This window comes from Gallinula chloropus (genome assembly GCF_964237585.1).
Source record: "Gallinula chloropus genome assembly, chromosome: 8".
In the NCBI taxonomy this organism is placed as follows: Eukaryota; Metazoa; Chordata; class Aves; order Gruiformes; family Rallidae; genus Gallinula; species Gallinula chloropus.
Window position 1 is genome coordinate 24,488,871 of NC_140093.1, and position 22,020 is coordinate 24,510,890.

The window sequence follows — 22,020 nt, forward strand, 5'->3', positions numbered from 1 at the left end:
GTCCGATAAGAAAGGTAGCTAAGGACTTGCAAAGGCACAATTCCAGTAGGATTAGGTTTTGGTTGTTGGGATTTAGTTGTTTTGGTTTTTTGCTTTTTTTTTTTTTTTTTTTTTAGTTAGAAATCCATGTATTTAAAGTGACTTCAGATAGTTTTAAAAATCAAGTATTTTCTCTTAAATTTAATTCTCTTGAATCAATTAATTCTCTTGAAGCAGTTAAGGATATGAAGTACCTTATATTATTAGACTACATGGAAGCTGGCCCAGATTTAGTGATTCGATTGCTCTTGATTCATGAAGATCTGAAAGCACATTGTCCATCAATAGGGCCAAATACCTAGAGGGAATGTTTATGGTCTTCTGTAAATGCATATACAAAAATAGCTTATAGGGCACAGGCAGGAACTTGTATTCAGATACATTTCACATATGTTCAGTAATCTTATATGAATAATGCCTTTTATGGAAAAAATGCAAATGGAGAGAATTTTATGTATTAAGAGAGAAGTTTTCCTTGGGCTTTTTTGGGGTATACAAAGCAAGCAGAAAGTATAACAGATGCATGCTATGTTAAAGGGGAGCAGAGACATACATTAAAATCCTTATGTCTCTTTAATGATGCAATTGTGAATTATGTTCCTGTTGCATTTGTAATTAGAGGGCGGAACAGATGGTAAAGGCTTGTTCTAAAGTAATGTGTCTATTAAAATTATCCACGTTGCTAAACTGATGGTTGACTATGAGTGTTTCTTAGCCATTGAAGTACTCTGTGTGCTAATATGTACTTGATTACTACAGCTCTTTACATGTAAGCACACACAGAGTATGTATAAATATATACACACACAGATATAGACACAAATCCATACCTATATTAGTTATATGCTGCATATGCCTTTAAATGTCACTTATTATAGTTATAAAGGAAAATGAAGCCTAATTCTATAAAAAGCTTTCCATGTGGGTAGACAAGATGTGCTGTTGTATGGTCATATATTGTTCTTTATCTCAGATTTAAGCTGGAGCCAAAATGCAAAGATTAATTGCGATACAGGACATGACAGAGACAACTGTGGCATTGTTTATATTGCTCTGTAGAAGCTTTACTTTCAGTTACTATATTTGACCCATCTTCTCTTGTTCATAGATGTAGTGTTTTCCAGTATAAGGCATGGACTGAAGGAGTATTATCTAATAGTTCTGGATGTTATAAAGCTGTTTCCGGTAGCAACCCCCCTCCCTCCCATGTTTTAGGGAGTTGGGAAAGTATAAAATGCATGAGAGGAGGTGATCCTAGTTTTTGCAGTCCTTATGAATAAGTTATTTGATGTATAAAAAAATCATTCTGACTTTCATTGACTTAAAAAGGGTTCCATGTAGCACTCCCAAATATATTCAAAAATGCTGGCTCTTCTCTGTCCTGTTTTTGTCTCAAATACCTGGGTCCCTGATTACTTCCTTTACCTGAAAGCCCATAATAATGGGTATGAAGGGAGCTCCTTAAGGTGTTTCATTTCAAATGTCAAATTCCAGTGAATTTCTTTATCAGGGTGTGATGCTTTAGTTCAGAGAAGAGGCTGTGTGCATGCATGTTCTTGCACGCTCTTAAGATCATCATGGTTCCATAGAGTGGAAGTACAGTAGCTGGTATTTCCATCGTGCTACCAATTCTAGCCAGAGGTGGAAGACAGGAAGGCCACAATGAATGTTGAGCCCATACACACAGGAGGGGAAATCAGCTCATGGCATTTTTTAAAAACAGGATTTGACAGGCAAATGACTAAATATATTTCTTTAGTGATCCAACGTTTCTTCTTAATGAGGCAAGTTGTCATTGACTCTGCTTGTTGTCTATAAATTCTGACTGACTCAATCTTCATAATGTCAGACTGGTCAAAGACATCAGTAAATTGCATGAATAAAACATAATACTTGGTAATTGTCCTTAGCTGGTAACATACTGTAATTTCATTTGTTCAGTAGCATTTGTCCAAAATAATGTTTCCTGAATTGGCTATTACTTTTACTTTTCTGAAATGGATACTGTAACCTCTGTAAACACTCTATCTTCTTCTGTTTTAGGTATTATGAAATTAGAAGAGCATTGCAGGTGAAGGTGCACACCTGGTGAAAATAAAGCAGGGACTTTGACTGCTTGTGTACACAGAACTGGAATACGTCTTTCAGTAACGTTGATCTTTCATCTAACGTGAGTATAGAGTCTTTCCTCAGATAAGTATATAGAACTAGACTAAGTCTTTTAGTAACGTTAATATGACTAACATAAGTATAGAGTCTTCCCTAAATATGATATAGAAAGTGTAATCTACCACCTCTGCTATTGTGACAGAGAAAGCTTTTTTTGGGAACTGATTAGTAGTAGTTTGTATCAACACGTTCTCTTTCAGGAAGGCAAATTAAGCACTTCTCTGTATCTCTGGAGGCTTCCTGCATCTGGCAAAAAAAGCTCTTGGCTAGGTCTCAGTTACTATTGAATCACATTTTCTTTGCATGTGAAAGACATTCCCTAGTATGTCCTGCTCCTGGAAAAAACAGAAACGAAAGACCAAGAATAATCTTGGCAATGCCTTCTGGCTTTGGGGATGTATCTGGAATAATGTGTGCATTGTGCATAATGCAGTATGTCCTTGAGAGAAATCAAAGGTAATTTCTGTGTTTCGGATTCTTATTTATTTAAAAAAAATATTGTCTATCAAACACTGTGTTGATCAATAGCATTTTTTTCTTATCTTTCGACCAAGTCTCTCTCACACAAATATTTCAAAATTACCTCTACCAAACAAAATTGTTGTGAAGCAGACCTTTTAAATTTTTCAGTTTGTCTTGAGAACACATCAACCTAACATGCTCTCTGACAAATGGTCAGAAGGACAACTTTTAACATTGAATGGTGTGGAAAAAGAGATCATCCTGTAAGATCTACTTATAGCTACTTCCTACTATTCTCTTTACCCTGCACCTTGAATGTTCTTGCTTGCTATGTACTTAAGAGCTTTACTGTAATGTATATATCCTCTGGATTTAGAAGTAAGCCTCAGTGCATCCCTTTCCAGTCAAGCAGAAAAAAATGTCTCTCCAACTCCAAAGAAAAGAAATCAAAGCTAAACAGATAGCAAGGCACACTTTCAAGTTGAAGGACATTCAGGCAATGAATGTAAAGCAAAAGAGAGTTCTGTGTTGATTGTATTCAACTCATTTTGCTGGACCAGCAAATACATCAAGCATCTGATCAAATTCCAGCAGTTCATCCAATATTTGGAAAGAAACATATAATCAGTGCACAACCTGCAGTGAGAAGGAAACATGAAACTAATACTGAAAAAAGAGCTTTATTGGAGACCTGTTCATCCAGATGGAATAGCCATCACTTTCTCCTAAAGTGTGTATTTCACACCACTTTAAATTTACTGATGTTGATTCAGAGTCACCATTTTTCTGAGTATCTGGTCAGATTCTTATGGGGTGTGAATCAATCAAATTGTATTCATTTGTGTGAGCTATATTAAGGATGGGACTCATTAAAGATTAACTCCATCTGAAGAATACTTCTTTATTTCCACCCAAAATATAGCATATTTTGCCTGGTTAATAATAGACCACAAAATTACAAATGCTCAGATTAAATCCGTAAGATTCAATTACATCAATTTCACCCCTCTTCCCCCAAAAAACAACTCCAACAACAACAACAAACAAACCCAACCAAACACCAAACCCAAAACCCCAAACCGTAGAGTCTTTTTATTTTGGAGTAAGTGTTTATGATATTTCAAAAATTTCAGGTATATAGTATCTTCCATTAATTTGCAACCATTTTAAAAGTGCATAAAAAGAACTATCATCTTACTGCTTTAGCTAGCTTGACACATCTGTGTAGGAGAGCTTCTGAGTTTACAGAACAAAGGATGACTAATGGGAAAAAAGTTTTTAAAATAAATGGTGCAATCGTGCAATAGCATTTAACCTAAGTGCTACTCTTTCACCTTGCAATTCTAAACCTGATCTATTCAGCAAAAAATTTACACTGGAAAACAATAAATTTCTATTGTTCCGTTAATGAAGATGTATTAATTATTATAGGAATCTTTGATCAGCAATCATTTTGGACATTGTTCAAAGCTCTGATATGTTGCTGTGGTGTGACAATTCCAGAGCTTTAGACAGGGGAAAAAAGTTAGATTAAAGACCAAATAAGCAGTTAATATATAAAAGAACTAGAACCAAGCTGGCACGCAGTGAATTGGAATGGAGTCAGTGATTGCATGCGTCACCCTGGTTTACAGATGTGTTAAATCTGTTTCTGTTCTCGTCTAATAAGTCGTGATTTTCATAAGAAATTCAGAAACCTGTTTGTTCATCCTTCAACACTGTCTCTAGTCATATGCTGCATAGATGAATTATATTGACATTTTGTATTTGAAAAAGGAATTTTTGGGTTTGATAAGGTACTTACCTAAGAAAATATCCAAGCTGGTAACTTTGTGTGAGTGAAATCTATGTTGCAGCAATTTGCAAAGCAAATTTCTCTCTTTTACTTTTTCACTTTTCCTCTTTTATCCCTCTCACTCTGTCTCTCTTTTAAAAAACAGCTATTCCCCAGCTAAAGGCACCACTTCAGCCATGTAGTTCAGTCTAAAATGGCAAACAGGAAAAATCTGCGTTCACTCTTCCTGTTGAGGGAGAAGATGAAACAAAACGTGTTTGGATCTGTGATATAGGAAGGATGCAGACTAAACCAGCAATGTCCAGCAATTTATAACATTTTAAACATCAAACAATGAGGAGAACAATTGATATGTTGAGGCAATAGTAGGTAGAATTTGGCGGGATTTCTATGAGGTCCTGTTATTGATAGGTACAAAGTATACCATCGATCCATCTGTTACATTGCTCTTAGCTTAGGAGTACTCCAGCATTTAAGTAGCCTCTAATAAGGTTTTCTGGTGGTTTTTGTTTGTTTGATTTCTTCTGAGATTTCTGAGACCCTTATCAGGCCCATATCTCTCACATAAGAAAAAATACTTCAGTCATTCTTCTCACATTGTGAAGGACTGCATTAACCTTAATATTCCCAGTTGCATGCTCTGTATTTCTAATTACTAAATTGATATCTTTCACCCCACCAGTTGTGTACAGAGAACAAAACAGTCTTTGTTTTTAGTCACGAGATTTTACCTTTATGATGTTGTGAAGTACTTATTAAAATATGTGTGGGTTGAGTCAAAAAAGGACATTTAGTTTTAGATCTAGTTTAGATCTAGTTAAGTTAGGGTTGATCTGTGGTGGAGCCTGAAGAGAATTTAATGAATGGTACATTCTATAATTATTTTTTTTTTTATGTGCTGAAGCATGAAAGAGAAAAATGTGAACTCAGAGGATACAGATAAAGATATTTTTTAAATTTCTGACTGTGGACTTAAAATTAAGGTTGCGGTGGTGTTAATGAAACATTTACAGAAAATCAAGCATGACTGTCTCTCTGACTTCCAGTGCTGCTTCTGTTCTGAAGCAGTATAAGAATTCAAATCCTGCTTAACCAAGCTTCTTTTCAGAAGTTACTGCACATCAACTGGTCTGTGGAAAGTGTCCCCAAAGTGGGCCCTTGCAGCAAACACAACATCATTTCACTGAGCTTTGCAGGAAAATGGGTGGCATGACTACAATTTTCTTGCAGATGAAGAGTAGACTTGTAGAGAAATCATCACTGCTGAAACAATGTGCAGTCATGTGCTAAGCCATAAAAGCTTCATTGGGTGTCAAAAGGATCTTTTAGCAAAGTTTTCTGTTAATTTTAGTCTACCTAAGAAGAAGGCAAAAGGGGTCCTACGTCCTACACTGAGCGATTTCTCTATGCAGTTGAAAAAAAGAGAGAATTTAGGTTCTTTGCTTTGAGGTTTCATTGTTGATTTCTTATATCTATAGCAATAGATAGAGGCTTTCAAGATGCATCCTTGAGAAGCAAACAGTTATGTTTTATAGCAAGCTGCAAGAATAAACCAAATATTAAGATATTGTTCCTTACTAGCTGGCTAAACAAGTTGAAGACGATGACTATTACAGGGTTATAGTTTATCCTGAAAAGACTGCCCTGGGTTTGTGTATTTTCCAAAGATATTGTCTTCTCTGTGACCTGTCATGCAGACTCAGTGACAGGATAAAGGACACATCAACTTTTCTCCCGTTCTTTGATTCCACTGCCGCAGAGAGAGGTGTAAAGTTAACACTTTTGGCCAGTAAAAATTCCATTGCATTCCTCAACAAAAATGATCAGCATTTCAAATGATTCTCCCCCCCACCCCCCCATTATTTAACTACCTTTAAAGAATGTTATTAAACAGTCTTTCTTGTGAAAAATGCCAAGTATTCAGTTCTCCAAAAAGTGAAAAATTTGGAAACAAATAGAAAAAAAAAAACCAAACCCACAAAGCCAAACATCACAAGAGAAGGACTAGCTTTAAGCACACTGAAAAGTTTCAGTTTCTTGGGCATTTAAAAAAAATCTGTTTCCTGTGTTCTCCTTTTTCTCACTAATATTAGAACATTCTTAGTATTTTTATTAAGCTTTAGTGATATTTAGCTTACTGGGTTGAGGCCTTTTACCTTCTGTGCAAGGATAGCAGTGCTTATAAAACAGTAGATGTGGACTCTCCTTTTTCTTGAACCTACATAAAATTATTCTACGAAAGATCCAAAGGAGCGTTTTGTTATTTTAACAATGTGTGTGCAGAACATTATGCTTTTAAAGATCGATTCAGCTCATACCTTTTATAGAAACTAGTATTACCACCCTATTATTTTCAAGACAACTAAAATAAGTTATGAGTTTTAAACTCAATTTCCCATTTAAAATTCATTGTTCCTTGTGTTATTTAGAACTCATGATAAGTGTATTGTATTTTTATGAGCCATAAAGCATGGAAATCTTATCTGTTTTAACATAACAACGTAAGATAAATTTTTTAGGATTGATTCAAGTGATGTGTCAATAAAAGGTACTTAATGTGACCTGCTGAATAGGGAACATAGACTTGAAATTAGGAAATCTAATCTTTAATCCCATTTCTGATACAACACGTGGTTTTGGTCTCTTCTTGAATGTCTGTTTCCCAATGCATTAACATGAGTGATGATATTTATTAAACTCAAGATTAACCAAAGAATTTTATGAAGTGCTGCAAAAAGCAAGGAATAGCAGAAAGCTTAAAAGAAGGATGGTAAAACCAAGGGAGTTACTGGCTCCTCCTCGTTTACATTAATGGTTTTTAATGGTACAGCACATGCAGACTGGTGAATAGGATGGAGTTGCATGGATAAAATTAAATTAATTGAACAAAGATACATTTTCTTAATTGTTTTTTAACCAGCCAGTTCCAGCACTGCAGTGCAATATAGATACAGCGTTTTTGATTACTGTTGACTTTTGTATTGTATAATGAAGGTGTTATTTCTTTGAATAGTCTTCTGTAGGCTATGATTGTATTAATAAAAAGAACGTGATTCTATCCCTGAAAAGTATGTAAGCAGCTAACCTTTGGACTGCTTTTGAAATAAATGTAGATGAGAATTTTATGAAGATCCTTAATATATGCTTTGTTCCTGAAAGATTGATGATATTTCCTTCCTTCTATGGAAAATACATAATTCCCTATTCAGAGTGAAATCACATAGACTTGATGTAGTGACTGTGGTTGCATGTCATATCAGCAATGTTAATTATTCCAAGTTATCTTGTGAACTATGCCATTAGAAATTACAAAAATATCTTAAACTCAACAAATGTATACAATTATTCATGTTTTTCTCAGCAAATCAAGTGGACTGAAATAAAAGCTGAGGTTCTTATTCAACAATCTGACATAAAGGGAAACATCAGATACTGTAAAATCTGTGATTATATTCTGAAACTTAGTAATTTTGTATGGAATTAATGCTGAAAATGGCAGTGGAAATCAGTGGAGCTGTGTTTGCAGAGGAACAGGAGCAGGATAATACTTTCTGTTTGTTTACTCCTAAAGATGAAGGTAACATCTTCTCTGGATGGGAAACCTAGATGTGAACTACTAACATGTACTTAAACTCACCAAACCACTGCGTTCTGTATATGACTGTCCTAGCATAGAAACAAATGGTTTAGTAATTTTAAAGTTTTTGATTATTTTTTGAATAATTTTTGCCTTGCTTAGTAAAGTATCCAAGTAATGTAATTGCAATTCTAGAGGTTTAAAAGTGGAAAAATCCAACACTATTGTTCACATACTCCTAAAATCCTGAAAGGGTATCTGAAATAGCTCTTAAGAACATTATGATGGTAATTCATTTTACATTCAAGATTTACTGTAAATCGGTGGTTGACCTTTGGTCCAAAGAAGATATTTGCATCTTTTGAGTTTCTGGGCAGTAGGATTAAGAAAAGAAACACTCTCATTTGTGCAGGTAGAGAAGTGGGACAAGAAAAAGAAAAGTGTCATTCTTCTGTTTTACTTCCAAAAGTTTTCCCTTGAAACTACTCAGATTTCAAATGATAGCTGAGGAACTGGGAAAATGAATGGGAAAGAAAAGTTTGGACTAAGTGATCACATGATAGGTAGGAAAGTCAAAGGTCCATGATAAATGTAATTTGTAACAATGTTTTACAATTTCCCCCTGTCACAGCTGATCTAGCCTGTTAGTAATTCACACTGTATTATGTGGCAATAATAACTCCATGGTTAAATTTGGATTCTGCTTTCCGTTCACAGCAGGAATTACAACTATTATAGCATATCCACCGAATTAATGTACATGCTCTAACTGATGGAAAATGAATTTAAAAGTCAACAGTTTTGAGTTTTGATTATTTTTTACCCTTTTTCTGAAAAGCTACACTTGCTCTTACTGTACTTGTGCTGTACTTAGAACTATATCAGGAGCACACAAGGGGTAAAAAAAAATGGTGCCACTTTGATAGATACAAATAAAATACAAGCACCTCCCTCTCCTAAAAGCCAACTTCAGACTAACGTGGCTTTTGATTTTGGCCAGACTTCTCTATTGACTTTTCGATTTTTCTTTAGCATGAGACTCCTGCTACAATTTTCCTTTTTTATTTCCACTGAGAAAGCATGAGTGGGGCACACTGGCAGTAAGCGAGCTGCTTAAAGATATCCCTGGGCAGCTTTTAAGGACTGAAATGTCTAATGTCTTGTCTTCCCCAGTCATCTTCCAGTGTAGTGGGAATCCAGGTCTCTTCATCAGCTTTCCTACATTGTAATGCTCTCAGTCCTCATAAGTATCTTCTTAAAAAAGCCTTTTTGATGCTGCTGTACTTGGTGCTATTCCAATAACGTCATGAGTCAACATAGAAACTGCCACATATTTCTACAGACTACTGCAGAAAGTTAGCATTTAGTGCACATTTGACAGTATTTTGTGGTGATTTTATGTGAGTTTTCCTGTTTTCCTGGGCAGTGAAGGTTTGACAGTAATACACAGAATGGGAACAGATGACAGAAAGCTGGGCCTCATGATGAATGAAATTTAAGAAATTTAGTAAACCAGAAATCTCTCTGTGTCTAGAGACAATGAGCTGACACTGGTAGCTTGCTTGCCTTTCAAAACATGAATACAGCTATGTATTTTCAAAGGGGAAGTTCAAGGGAAGCTGAGAGACATTATATGAGGTAAAACTGTGTTTTCTAATGGCCCATAGTCTCTATTGTTTATATGCTGAAGTGAAAAGCAATAATTAGGAATCTAAGTGCAAAAGCATTATGTGTTTCACCATTTCCTTGTAAATACTGTAATTACTGAAGTTGAGTCATTATAAACTATGTGTTTATATTACTGCAGCAGCAATCCTGAACCCTGAGTTATCCAATTCCTAGGTTTCAGGACTCAAGGAGAGTCATAGGACCTTCTTTCCTCATGTCTATGGGTCTGTGACAGTGTTTGGTGGTTCCTTCCATGCTTAAATCATTGCTGGCACAAGAATCTGGTGACCTAGTAAGAGATCATCATCACTGCTACTCTCTTATAATAAAAACCACAATATAAAATTGTTTCAGAGATCATTGAAAAAATCTAAATAATCAGAGAAAAGGTAAAGCAAACAGAAATAATAGAGTAGTATTATCCTGACTTCTAGGTCAAAGCACAGAATGTCGAATGTCAATTTGGTACGCGGTATGCTTTCGCATAAAGTTATTACACTTTGGTAATAAGGATTTGATAGAGAACTTCCTTGACATGACCTTTGTGATATACCCTCACCAATAAATCTCTGTTGTTTAATGCTTTGTTTTCTGTTCCCAAGCTTTTATTCTCTCTCTTAACCTCATCATATAAAAGTTACATCTTTCTTTCCTGTAAGATGTAATCAGCTGGGGAGGGAGGGCCAAAAAAAAGAAAAAGAAAAACACCCCACTTGTGTTAACTAAAAATCCCAAACACTAGAGGATATTTGCTGCATAGTTGGCACATGCTGCATATTTTTCTGTGATAGCAATTAAATCATTAACTATCAATGCCTGTGTCAAAAAGTACAATGTGTCTCGGACATAACTGGTTGCAACTCTCAAGGGCAGCATAACATAGATGAGATTTTCTTGATAGCACAGCTATAGGAATTTTCCATGTATTTCACCTAATTTAATCAACTTGATTTCTGAGGAACCATACAACTTCCTTAGTGGAAATTACAAGGCGAAGAATGGTCCATTGCTAACATACTAGTAAATCAGTTGACAATGGGGTTTACCTTATTGTACAATAATCTATCTAAGTCTGCTTTGAGCTAAAACAGTAAAGATTGTGATGGAGGGAGACACTAGAAAGTGAATGGCTTCCCAGAAATATGTTGAGACCCTCAAGTGTTGTTGGCAAAGGCAGTTTTGGAGTGGTTCCAGGGATCTGCAGATCTTTCCAAAGACAGTGGCTTAATGGAACTGCAGTAGGGTGGTCTCTCAGGACCTGAGGGAGGCTTGCCTTTCAACTTCCTCAGCTCAAGGGATAAAAGAGGCAGAGCAGATGGCTTGCTGCAAGTTAGAAAAGCAATGGAGAAAAACTGTCTGTAATTGTTTTGTATAAAGTCCAAGGGATGGAATCTGTGAAATATCAAGAACACAGGTGGAAGAGAGATTCTCAGAAAGAGGGAAGCCTACCTGGCACATGAAAATAAACTGTTTTCTGCAAGGATGATAAAGGCCACGAGAGGGCATTATTGGGAACGTACAGTCTGAACGTTTTCCATGCATGGCAAGGATAAGCAGAAATCCATTTTCCTGTTTCTTTTTTTGAGATTGTTGGTAATCTCTGCTGATTTCATTACTCAAAACAATCTGTTTTCCCAAAGAGTGATTCCTTAACTTTTTGTTTTGCATGTGACATAAGCATTGCAGATAATTTTTCCTATGCTGAGCGTTACTGGAGCGTGCATCATTCTGCTGTTCATACACTTGGAGGTCTGGCAGAGTTAGTCAGAGATTTTCACATTCAAGAACAGAGGATAAAGTTCTAATGCAGAATTTGCTATGCCACTTAAACCTTCTCTCATATAATTTCTATTTTTTCTATTATTGTTTATTATTATAGGTTCATGAAGAAATTAATAAATTTCTGTTTCCTTGTCTAAAATTCTTTGTCTGCTTCCTAAGCTACAACTTTTGAGTATCTTAACTGGCCACAAGCCTTCTCCAAGTTCTTGTTCCCAACTTCTGCCAACTATACTCACCATGATCTTGTGCTTCTTAAACATTCAGTCCATCTTACTTTGAGAAAACACATATGGAAAATCGTTAGGAAGTCCCACCACCATAGCTTCATTAATTTATTTTGTGTCATTTGCCTATGCTTACAGCAAGTCTTAAGGCAACTGTTGAGTTCTACAGAAAGACATCTGATTAAGAGCTCTGTAGATTAGATGTAGCTTATCCTGCTTGAGCTATTTACTGGGAACTGAAGGTTTGGCTTCTGAAGTGGTTCTTAGCAGTGAAATATACTTTCAGATCTAATGCTAAGGTGATAGTGGCCACAACTGGAAGCTAGAGATCCAGAAGGTCTTAGAGGTGTTCAGAAGCCTTAATGAAGTAAGCAAGTCCCAGGAATGATGAAGAATAAATAGGCCATTTCATTACTATCTGTAGTCAAATTATTAGATATGCCACAACATGAACTCACATGTTTTCTGAAGCGGGAATGTAGCAATTTTTGTTTTACAAAGATTACATAGAGTTTATCTGTGCATTGTGATAGTGCTTCTTTGCTGAGTAGGATGCTATGGAACCTAGCACAGTAACTGTGTCATCACCAGAACAGAAAATATGTGGGCTTTTAGAGTAACAGATTTATATTCATGTTAAGATGTCTCTAGGTGGTGTTTATTGTTTTGAATTATATTCTGAAGTTCCATGTGGTGTATGTACAGTTACTCTGTCAGTTTGCCTTGTGACTGCAATTATATCAGGATATGAAGTTTGTTTGTTCAGGTGAAACATGAATGTGAGGATTAGAAGAATCTTTGACTAAAGTGTCCAGTATCCTATGTGTTATTTCTACAGGGAATGTCAATAAAAATCACTTGCCACTCCCAAGTTCCTGACAATAAGCATATGCTAAAATACTCTGATCTCTTTGGAGTCTTTGTAAATAACCATGATTTGTTTTCTGTCTCCAGTTTCTCCCATGCAAGTTTGTATTTATGTTCTGTTTTCTATTTTGAGGCAATCGAATTAAAACTCACTTCGTTTCATAATTACAAACATTTATTTTGACTAACTGACAAATCTTGCTGGAATTCTGTTCCCAGAGCTATCATTCACCAAGACACACTGCAACAAAATGATTTGGATTCTGCCTAGTGTCTTTGAATTTTCTTCTCTGGAATTACACAATCATCTATTAATTTACATTAATTTGTCTCCATTGCTATGTGATTTAAAGGTTTACTGATAATTTTTCTAATTTTTTTCTACAGTAGACCTAACTATAGCTAGAAAACACACAGGAAAGCTAGAGAAGTATCTTTTATTTATTACTAGTTACAAGGAAACATCTCTTATGAAGTGACCTTCATACTAGATGGTAGGAGTTTTTTGAGGCTTCTAGTAAACCTCACGTCAACAAAGGAGTTATGTGATTAGGGATAGAGTCTCATTACACTCTGGAGGGCAATTCAGCTTGAATGAAGTGAATAGAAATAAGATGCTGTTTACAGAGAACAGCTTCATATAAAGTTTTCTGTTGTTTGGGTCACGCCTTCTAATTTGGTTCCTTTTATTTGGCAAATGTGAGTAGAAAAATAAGTGTATTTTGTAAAAACACCTGTCACCTCCAGACAGTGAGGAAAATATTAATGGTGATGAAATTTCACCAGCAGCTACAGATGAGTATTGCAAAACAACTGCCCTTTGTGACACGCTGAACAGTTAATTGTGATCTATTGCTAAGCAAATCTAAAGCAATAATGGAGAGGATGCCCCATCCCATGCAGGTAGGCTCCTGAATCTCCTCCACCCCCAGCTGCTTCATGTTGGTCAAGAAAGGCTTCACCTAGAAATACTGGTTTCATTCCTGATAAGAAGTTGAAATCCCCTGTTTTCTTCAGATGCTGCTGACTGCAGACTTGCCTCTCATTCTTGTCCTGAAAAGGTAAGAAATGTTCCAGGTTTCCCAGACGCTCCCTATCACTTTGAAAAACTCAAGAGAAAAAGAGCACGTTTTAGTCAGGAGTAGAAAAGAAACAGCATGAACTGAGGATGAGTTTGAAAGGAAATATGCTTGGCTGACATTCTGAAGTGTTATTTGAATACCCTTTCTTTTGCATGCAGGGTATGCATGTGAAATATGAGAGTTTGGCATTCAGGACACTAGAATCAGAGGGATTAGAAGACTGAAGGAAAAATTCAGATTTCAGTTTAAATTTGGCACATAAAATATGGAGTGTAGGGAGTCAGGTGAATAGGAGGAATGTTTAAGAGATTTACAAGCCAATGTTATAACATCTGATATGCATTTACATTCACTCTCTTTTTAGCTCTTTGCATAGCATTAAGGCCTAAAAGAGTTTCACATTTTATTAAGACTTAGGGGCTATCTCTGAATGGGTTTTTCTTGAATGAAAGGCTTGAAAGCTAAAGGGATGGAGAATTCAATTCAAAGCACAGTTATACTTAAATGCAACAGACATCATAAACAGTCCTAGGCACATTGTGTCCTTGTGTGAATTAAGAACTGATTCTATTCTGAATTTTGGTGAATGGAGCTCTTGGAACAGCAGTTAAAAAGATGCATATTTTGGGGATACACTAACATGATGGGAAATATTTTGCTTCATTCATTTTACTTTCCTTATCTTTCAAACTTTGAAGTTCTGTGAGGCAGGTTGCTCTTTTCTTTCGCACAAAGGATGTAGATGAAAAGCTATAAGCTAACCTTATTAAAAGAGTATCTATAGAGCTGTTTTCTTAAAAAGAATTCTTATTTCAGCTGTGGAATTTGAGGACCTCTGGCAAAAGCTGTATTCCAGAGATGCCTTGTGTGACAGGTAGTAATCTGTACTTACAATCATGCTCATCTGTGGTATAATCCAAATGAAACAACCTACATTAACTGAGTGTCCAAATACAAACTCTGCTTCCCTTAACCTGAATATTCCATCTTCTCTCAAAATAGTGGCTACCTCCTCTATTTTTCTTGTTGGCTTGCTCTACTTGCTTGTGAATGTTTAATATTGATCAGCTCTGTCCTTCACTCTGGGATGTCTGCCAAACACCTCATGCTAGCTATTATATGATTAGATGTATTTTGTCTATCTGGAAGAAGATTTTTCAGTCTCTGTTGTTCCTTGGCATTCAGCTTACAAGGGTTGCTTTAAAATACCTTGCTCGGGGCCAAATCACCCCTGCTAATAATAAAACTTACAAGAAGGCTACCAGCAGAGCAGGAATTTTCATGTTAATATTTTAAACATCATCTACACAAGAAACAGAGAATTGGCATGTTGGCTGCCAGCCTTACAGTGCCATGGAATAGCAAGCATCCTATTAAAGACTCAACCTTAGTTTCTTTGCTGCCTTGCCATATGCATCATTTGCTCAGCCTCCTCATTGCATTCCTGCATGCTTCCTGGAAGGATGGTACTATACGAGTGCCAGATACAATATTACTATTAGCTCGGCCACCCCAGTATTTCTCAGCAATGCCTCAAGCAATATTAATGCATTCTGGGACACCTGCTCACATCCAGGCCTTTCCTTGCTTGCTTGAAGCCCTAGTGAGCCCCTGACCTGGTCTGGTTTGGTCTGGACTGATCAGTTTCATGGTGGAAGAAACATTTCAAGGTGGTTATTATAAATCTTTAGCCTGGTAAGAGTTTTATATACTCACCCATTTTCAGAGAGGAGTTGCTATGTAATCAACCTGTTCAAGTTATGGCTGGAACTTTCAGTCTTTGGGTCAATAGGTAGAAATATACACTACTACTCTGACCTAAGAGCGTTGACTCTTAGCCAGCATCTAGAAGACAACATTACAGCCTTGTGCAAGCACTTAGCTGCTGCTCTGGACAAGAAAAGTTGAGGTGTTAAAGCATGGAGAGGTCACATTGTAATTAAAGGCAGTTGTCTGCTACATGGGGTATCTTGCTTCTTAAACACAACAAACTCTATTACTGTCTCCTGGCACAGAGCTGTGAGAGATACATCCTTTTGTTTATAGCCAGAAGATCACATGCAGTGGCTTAAAGGCATCTGTCTTCCTTGTAAGAGCAATGGTTCATTGAACATGAGGGTTGAAATGCAAATGTTAGAGTACTTGTAAATATTGAACTGATCGAATAGCTTCAAACCTTTCAGTCACTTAAGAAATTAACATATGATAGCACCTACTACTGAAATCATGTGGCAGGTCTGGTTACCCCTACTTGCAGCCAGATGGACCTTAGGTCAAAATTATACCTGAAGTTCCATTGAAATCCTTGGGCTGGAGAACTGTGCAGGCAACAAAAAAATACCAGTATGAAAGATTACAAGAAAGGCCCCATACACTGTAGATATTGCATACATTTATTAAGGTATAAAGCAGTGGTAGATGAGCCTAACTTTTGCCTGAAATTTTTTCTTGTAGCTCTTTCTGCTTGTGCTCACATCTTTGACAGATGCTGCAATACTTCAACAACATGGAACTCAGCATAGAGTAGATGAAAACATGCCTGTGGCCACAGGCAGCACAAGCTGAAGGCAGTGCTGTGACAGCATTGTTGTTCTGAGATAGTCCCTTATCAAGCACAGCAAGAGTTCTGCTAGGCAAAGCAGCAGTGACACCTGGGACAGAGGTGCAGGCACATCTGGAAAGAGTTGTGTGCTTCCAGAAACTAAGTATTACTGTATCTTTATAGCCTTATTCCAAGAGGACATAAATGTATGTTGAACCACTGCAGTTGCTTTTCAGCTGCTAAAAAACTGACCCAGATTAGTTTCCCCTCACTCTTATTATTTTTTTTCTCAGCTACTTCCATAATTATGTAAAACATTGCAATCCTGCTGAAATGGTCTGAGCCTGAAGCTTCTCCCAGTGACTTATGAATGTTTCTGACTCACTGTGCTCAGACTTTGGAAAATAAAAATAACCTAACCCCCCCCCCCCATATAGAATGTTCTTATTGCAGACTTTAAAAGAGTGTGTGTGTGTGTGTGGCGTTGTTGTTTATTTAATAGCACTGAAAGTCATTTACAGCACCTCAGATTGTGCTTTGTGAAAAGTTCCTCAATTGAAATTATTTTTTCCCTTTTTATTTGTTTGTGTGTGTTTGTTTTTATTGTCTCTGTTCCTAATGACCTGTTCTATCCATCTGATCCCTTATTTTAGCTACCTATCATGCTATATATTAATTTGTTATCTTTTTAGGTCAAAAGTGCTATTCTATTTTCTTGATTTCATCTTTAAAGATTAATTTCTTTTCTCTTTAATTTTAGACACACCGTTTCTATGTTTTGTATCCCTTCAGATTTCTTTTCATTGCTTGTGGACCTCTGTATCTCTTGATCATCATGTCAAATAAGTATCTAAATATTTATACAAAGTTGTCTCAGTAAAGATTCACTCAGTTTATAAGTAAGAATGAATTAATCATTCCAGTTCCTCTCTGGAAGACTCTGCATTCATTGGTCCCAAGGAATGAAGCGCAGTGTGTGTTTTGACCAAGGCTGCAAAAAGAGTTATTTATAAAGATAAGAATTAAATCCAGAGTATATGCAGAATCTAGTAGATGAGTAAGTTTCTTGGGTATAAGATGCTATTTGAAACTTATCTTTATTACATTAACTACTCAGTGTTGTTGATTATGTGCATAGTCTTCTGTTTCAGTACTATATTGTAAACGTCAGGCTTATATTTTTTTTTCATCACTGGCAGTCACTAGGAAATAGCAGGAATATTAGAAAAACACTTAATACTTAACCTCATGATACTTGTCCCTGTCTACATCATGAAGAGCTTCCAATCAGCTCCACTGAGTTCACCTTCAGAAAAGAAACTCTTTCTAAAGTCCTCACATTTTTAAGCTGGGCTGAACAACTTGCATGTGCCTTTACTCTGTGAGTCAGCACTGCAAATGAATATTTAAAGACATTTCTCTCATCTTCCATGTATTTATTATTGTGTGCATGTGTGTATATAATCTAGTCTGTATACTCTAGTGTATACATTGAAAAGAGAATCAAGCAAACATATCTGGCTTTCTACTTGCAAAGCTTTGGTTAAAGTCTTCGCTGAATTCAGGTGTCAATAACTGCACTATAAAAGCCAACAACAGAGTATAATTACTCTTATCTACATTAGTGACTTTTATTAGGTGCCATTTGGAAGCTTAGAACGTGCTTTCCATAAATGTATTCTCTTTTGAGCACTATGGTGCCAAAAAGTATCAGCTGTTGAATTCTCTCTGGTTAGAAAAATTGACATTGGACCATAACTGAATCATTATCATTGCTGGGTAGTAGTAGCTGCATCTTGAAGAATAAACTTCCACACCAGAGGTAAAGAAATAACAAATAGTTTTATCTATTTTACATTTAAAAAGCTTACATGTGAGTAAGAAGGTTAAACATTTATAGAGTTCGCTTATGGAGTAAAAATTGTTTGTAAGCCTATTGCAGTCAACAGGAACAGTCTGATTTCTTTGGGCTAGGATCTGTCTCACAGTAAAGGAAGAATAGACCGTGCAGAGTTAGCTACAGTGGCAATCCATTCCTTCCCCAAGGGATAAAAATGAATAGTGTAATTAACCAAATGAAACCAGTGCTTTTTAATTCAGTGTGGGAGACAAGACAAGAAATGCACATGGGCCGTACATTTTAGAGGGTTATAGTCCATGTTTACAATATCAAGTAGGGGAGACCTATAGGAGTGAATATGTAGAGCAAAACGGTTTGTGCAATCTGTAGAGCAAAACTGTGAGGAGACCTAAAGTTTGTAACATAATCTTGGTTGGCTGTGGTACGGTCTGTGGTACGTATGACTTCACGTGACTTTCTCAGTGACGTGGCAATGTAGCCAAAATCAATGTAACACTAGAAAATCGGCATTTCTGACAGATGTAGAGAGTAAAGTGATCTTACCTCTGTTGTACTTGCTTTACCCACAGCCTGGCTGCTACTCTTGCCCAAGTATGTGAGTGAAATTGAGCATTTAATAAAACACTAATTAAAGTAAATACTGTAAAAGCATTAACCTCCATAAGGTGTTTAAATTGAATTCCTGGGTACTTTGGCAAAGTTCCAGCTTTCAATAAGTTCCAATCTAACTGCATCAGATCACCAATTCAAAGCCTCTGATTTTAGTTTATGGAATATTCCCGTTAATAATGATACCTTAGACATCCATTAAGTCTGGAACATTAATTTTATGGAAAACTTCCAATACAACTCCATTAGATTTTTTTTATTATTATTTTAAGCTAAATTAGCAGTATAGGCTTTTAACAAATGTCATAAATAGCTATATTTAATGGAAAGATTACCCAAATTAAAACCAGACCAAAATAGCAAATACAGCTCCCTCTGTTTAAGTCATAACCTTCAGAATCTGCTTAAAAGTTAAAGGCTAAATGAAGCCATGAGTGGTTCAAACTCCTTGTTGTTTGGTTGTTGTGTGAGCTAGGAAAATAGAAGATGACTTTGGAAATACCAATGTGCTTTTTTTGGTTCTCTTTTCTGGAAGATGCAAACCAGTTACACAGATTTATACAATAGTTTTGAAAATGCAATTGTCATATAAATTTGTAGTGTATGACACTTACCATTTAAAATACCATGGCAAATCTATGCAGCATTCAGGTTCTCTATCATCCATCTTCAGTTTTCATGCTTAGATCATATATAGAATGATTCCTCAAATAGGTTGATTTCCCAAATGATTAACTGTAAGCTATTGAGTTTGTCACCTTCACCAACTTCTGACCTACAAGTCACATTCAGCTAGTTGCAACAGACAGGGTTGGCGGGGGAACATGAAGCTAATATTAAACACAAACAGAACTAATGTTATTGAATTGAATTCCTTTAAACTGGACTTCTTTATTAGATCTCAGTGAGATTGAAACTTCAAGCCAAAAATAGAATATGTTAATTTCATATATATGTCTTTCAGACTGAGAAATTCTAGTTAGAATTTCTCTTATAACCTGAATAAATCAAGAAATGTGAAATGACTCAAACCATGTGACATATTTTAATGTACAGAGCAGGTGGGGCAGAATCAACATTGAACTTTTGGCTTTAACTCTGCATTTGCTAGCTTCTAAGAACAAGCTTTTAGTGGTGATGTGTTCTCAGATGTTGCATGTTCATTTTTCAGTCATAAGGTTCTAATAATGCTAATTGGATATAGAATTTTTTCTTTTTGCACAATAAGACATTTTGGTATATTTCACTACATGACATATTTTTTCTTTTTTCCCTTTTTTTTTAAACTTTTTGTAAAACCCAGTTTCATAACTGCTCCATGTCCCTTACGTGTTGTCAGTGCTTTGACGTGGAGGGGAACGGGTAGTGAAGCCACTCTATCCATGCAGTTTTGGAGACACTTGCCAGTTTTGGTGTTAGGATAAGGAACCAGAGTTATTGTTACTGTTGTTTTTAGTGCAGAGCAAATATAAGAGTAATATTCATGAGCTTATAGTTCCTCCTTACACCATTAACTGTTAAAGCACAGTGGCTGTTCCTGTCTTGAGTATCTTAGTAGTCTTCTACTAATTCAGCTGTATTCATATTTCCCAGTATTGGAACCTTGGAAAAAAAGAATTCTTTCTGGAAATGCATCTTCCCTGCTTTAACATACGGCATTGAAATCATGTGTTGCTTTCTTTGAAATATGGGTTCAAGTGAGAAATTCACCATACAGGGACTTGTGTTAATGTCAGCCATTGAGGTCTATTTAAATTTATAAGCCACACATTCTGAAGATAGGCACCCGAACCTAACGAATGTTGAATTAGAAATCAGTTTGTTCTGTCTAAACCCCATGATCGTAGCTACACCTTGTGCCTCGGATTCCAGGAAAGTCAAGACACAAATTCAAGAATACTCTCCCTTTAGAACTTTCAATGTCTAACACCGTTTCTGCCTTTGTACAGGAGGTGATTGAGTTTTGCCACACAACAGGGCATTTTCTCCACCCCAACCACAGACAGAAGACAACTCTTACACACTTATGCCTGTGGTTAGAAAAGTGTTGAGAATGCTGTTTGTCCCCCATAAAAATGCAGACTGAGCAGAAGACTTTACAGAATTAGTCTCGAATGTAGTAAAAAAAGTCGCAGGTTTTAGCCAACAATGAGTTGATTTTAAACGCTATATATAATACTGATACTTTAAGCAAGGTTTTTAAACATGTATGGAATGTATTATTCTATTGTTATAAAAATCTGAGGTGTAAATACTAGCTTGAAACTTACATTCACTTAGTAACCCTTGATGACCACAGTTCTTACTCTGCTCCCATGTACAGTGGCTTAGGTAAGCCTTCCACAGTTCTTTAGAATTAGGACTGTAGTTTACACCTTTACAAGTGTAGAACAAAAAAGAAGTTTCTTATAGGCATTGGATTAAGTTTCTAGCTAGCCCTTCAACTCATAAGAAGGGTAAATGTGTTGTTCAGATAGCTGTCTTTCTGTGATGACTTTAAAAAATGGGGATTTTTTGTGTGTGTGCAGAATTCACTCGATCTGTTCAAACTGTCTCTCCTATTTTTAGCTGGTGTACTGCAATTACCTATTATTTGTCAATTACTTTGAAGTTTGGTGAAAGAAATATATAAAGCAAATTTTTGGACTAAGCAAAAAGATTTTTAGGAAAGAACACCAAGCCAGCAACTGGGTCGATGTTCTTAGCTAAAAATCCTACTGCTGGCATTGAAACTTTTAATGAATAGGTATTAGAGTGGATTTGACCTTGGCTTTGTAGCTGTAGTTAGCACAAGAAAGTGAGAAATTTTGCATTTTAAGTTAATTTAGGGTGACAGTATTTCTGACAAATTAATGCTAGTATTCTTATTGAAAGAGGAAGAAGAACCCCAACACCAGGTTCAGTGAAATACATTTCACTGACTGGCATTTAAGTGACTGAGTTTGTGGTCCTGAGAAGGATATCCCTGTTTATCCAGAAGAGGGGAGTCATGTGACTCCTCACCACTTGCCCAGGACAGTCAGACGTTCTATGTATTCATTCCTGCATACCTAAAATCATGGGTTTAGTTTCATCTGAAAAAAAATAACTTACAAAGCTTCTCTAAGTAATTTCTTTTTACATTTAACCAAGTTTGCATATACACAAGATTTTCTCGTCAATAAAAGAAAAAACTCAACCTACATGAGACAATAGCTCTTCAAAATTGTAACATCATGTTGCATCTTAGTAATCCTAGCATTGCCTGCAATTTCTCTGACCTAAAGCTTTTGATTTTACTTCAACAAGAGGCTTGATCCAGGTCTCAATGGAATTAACAGGAGTATTACTGTTAACTTAAACA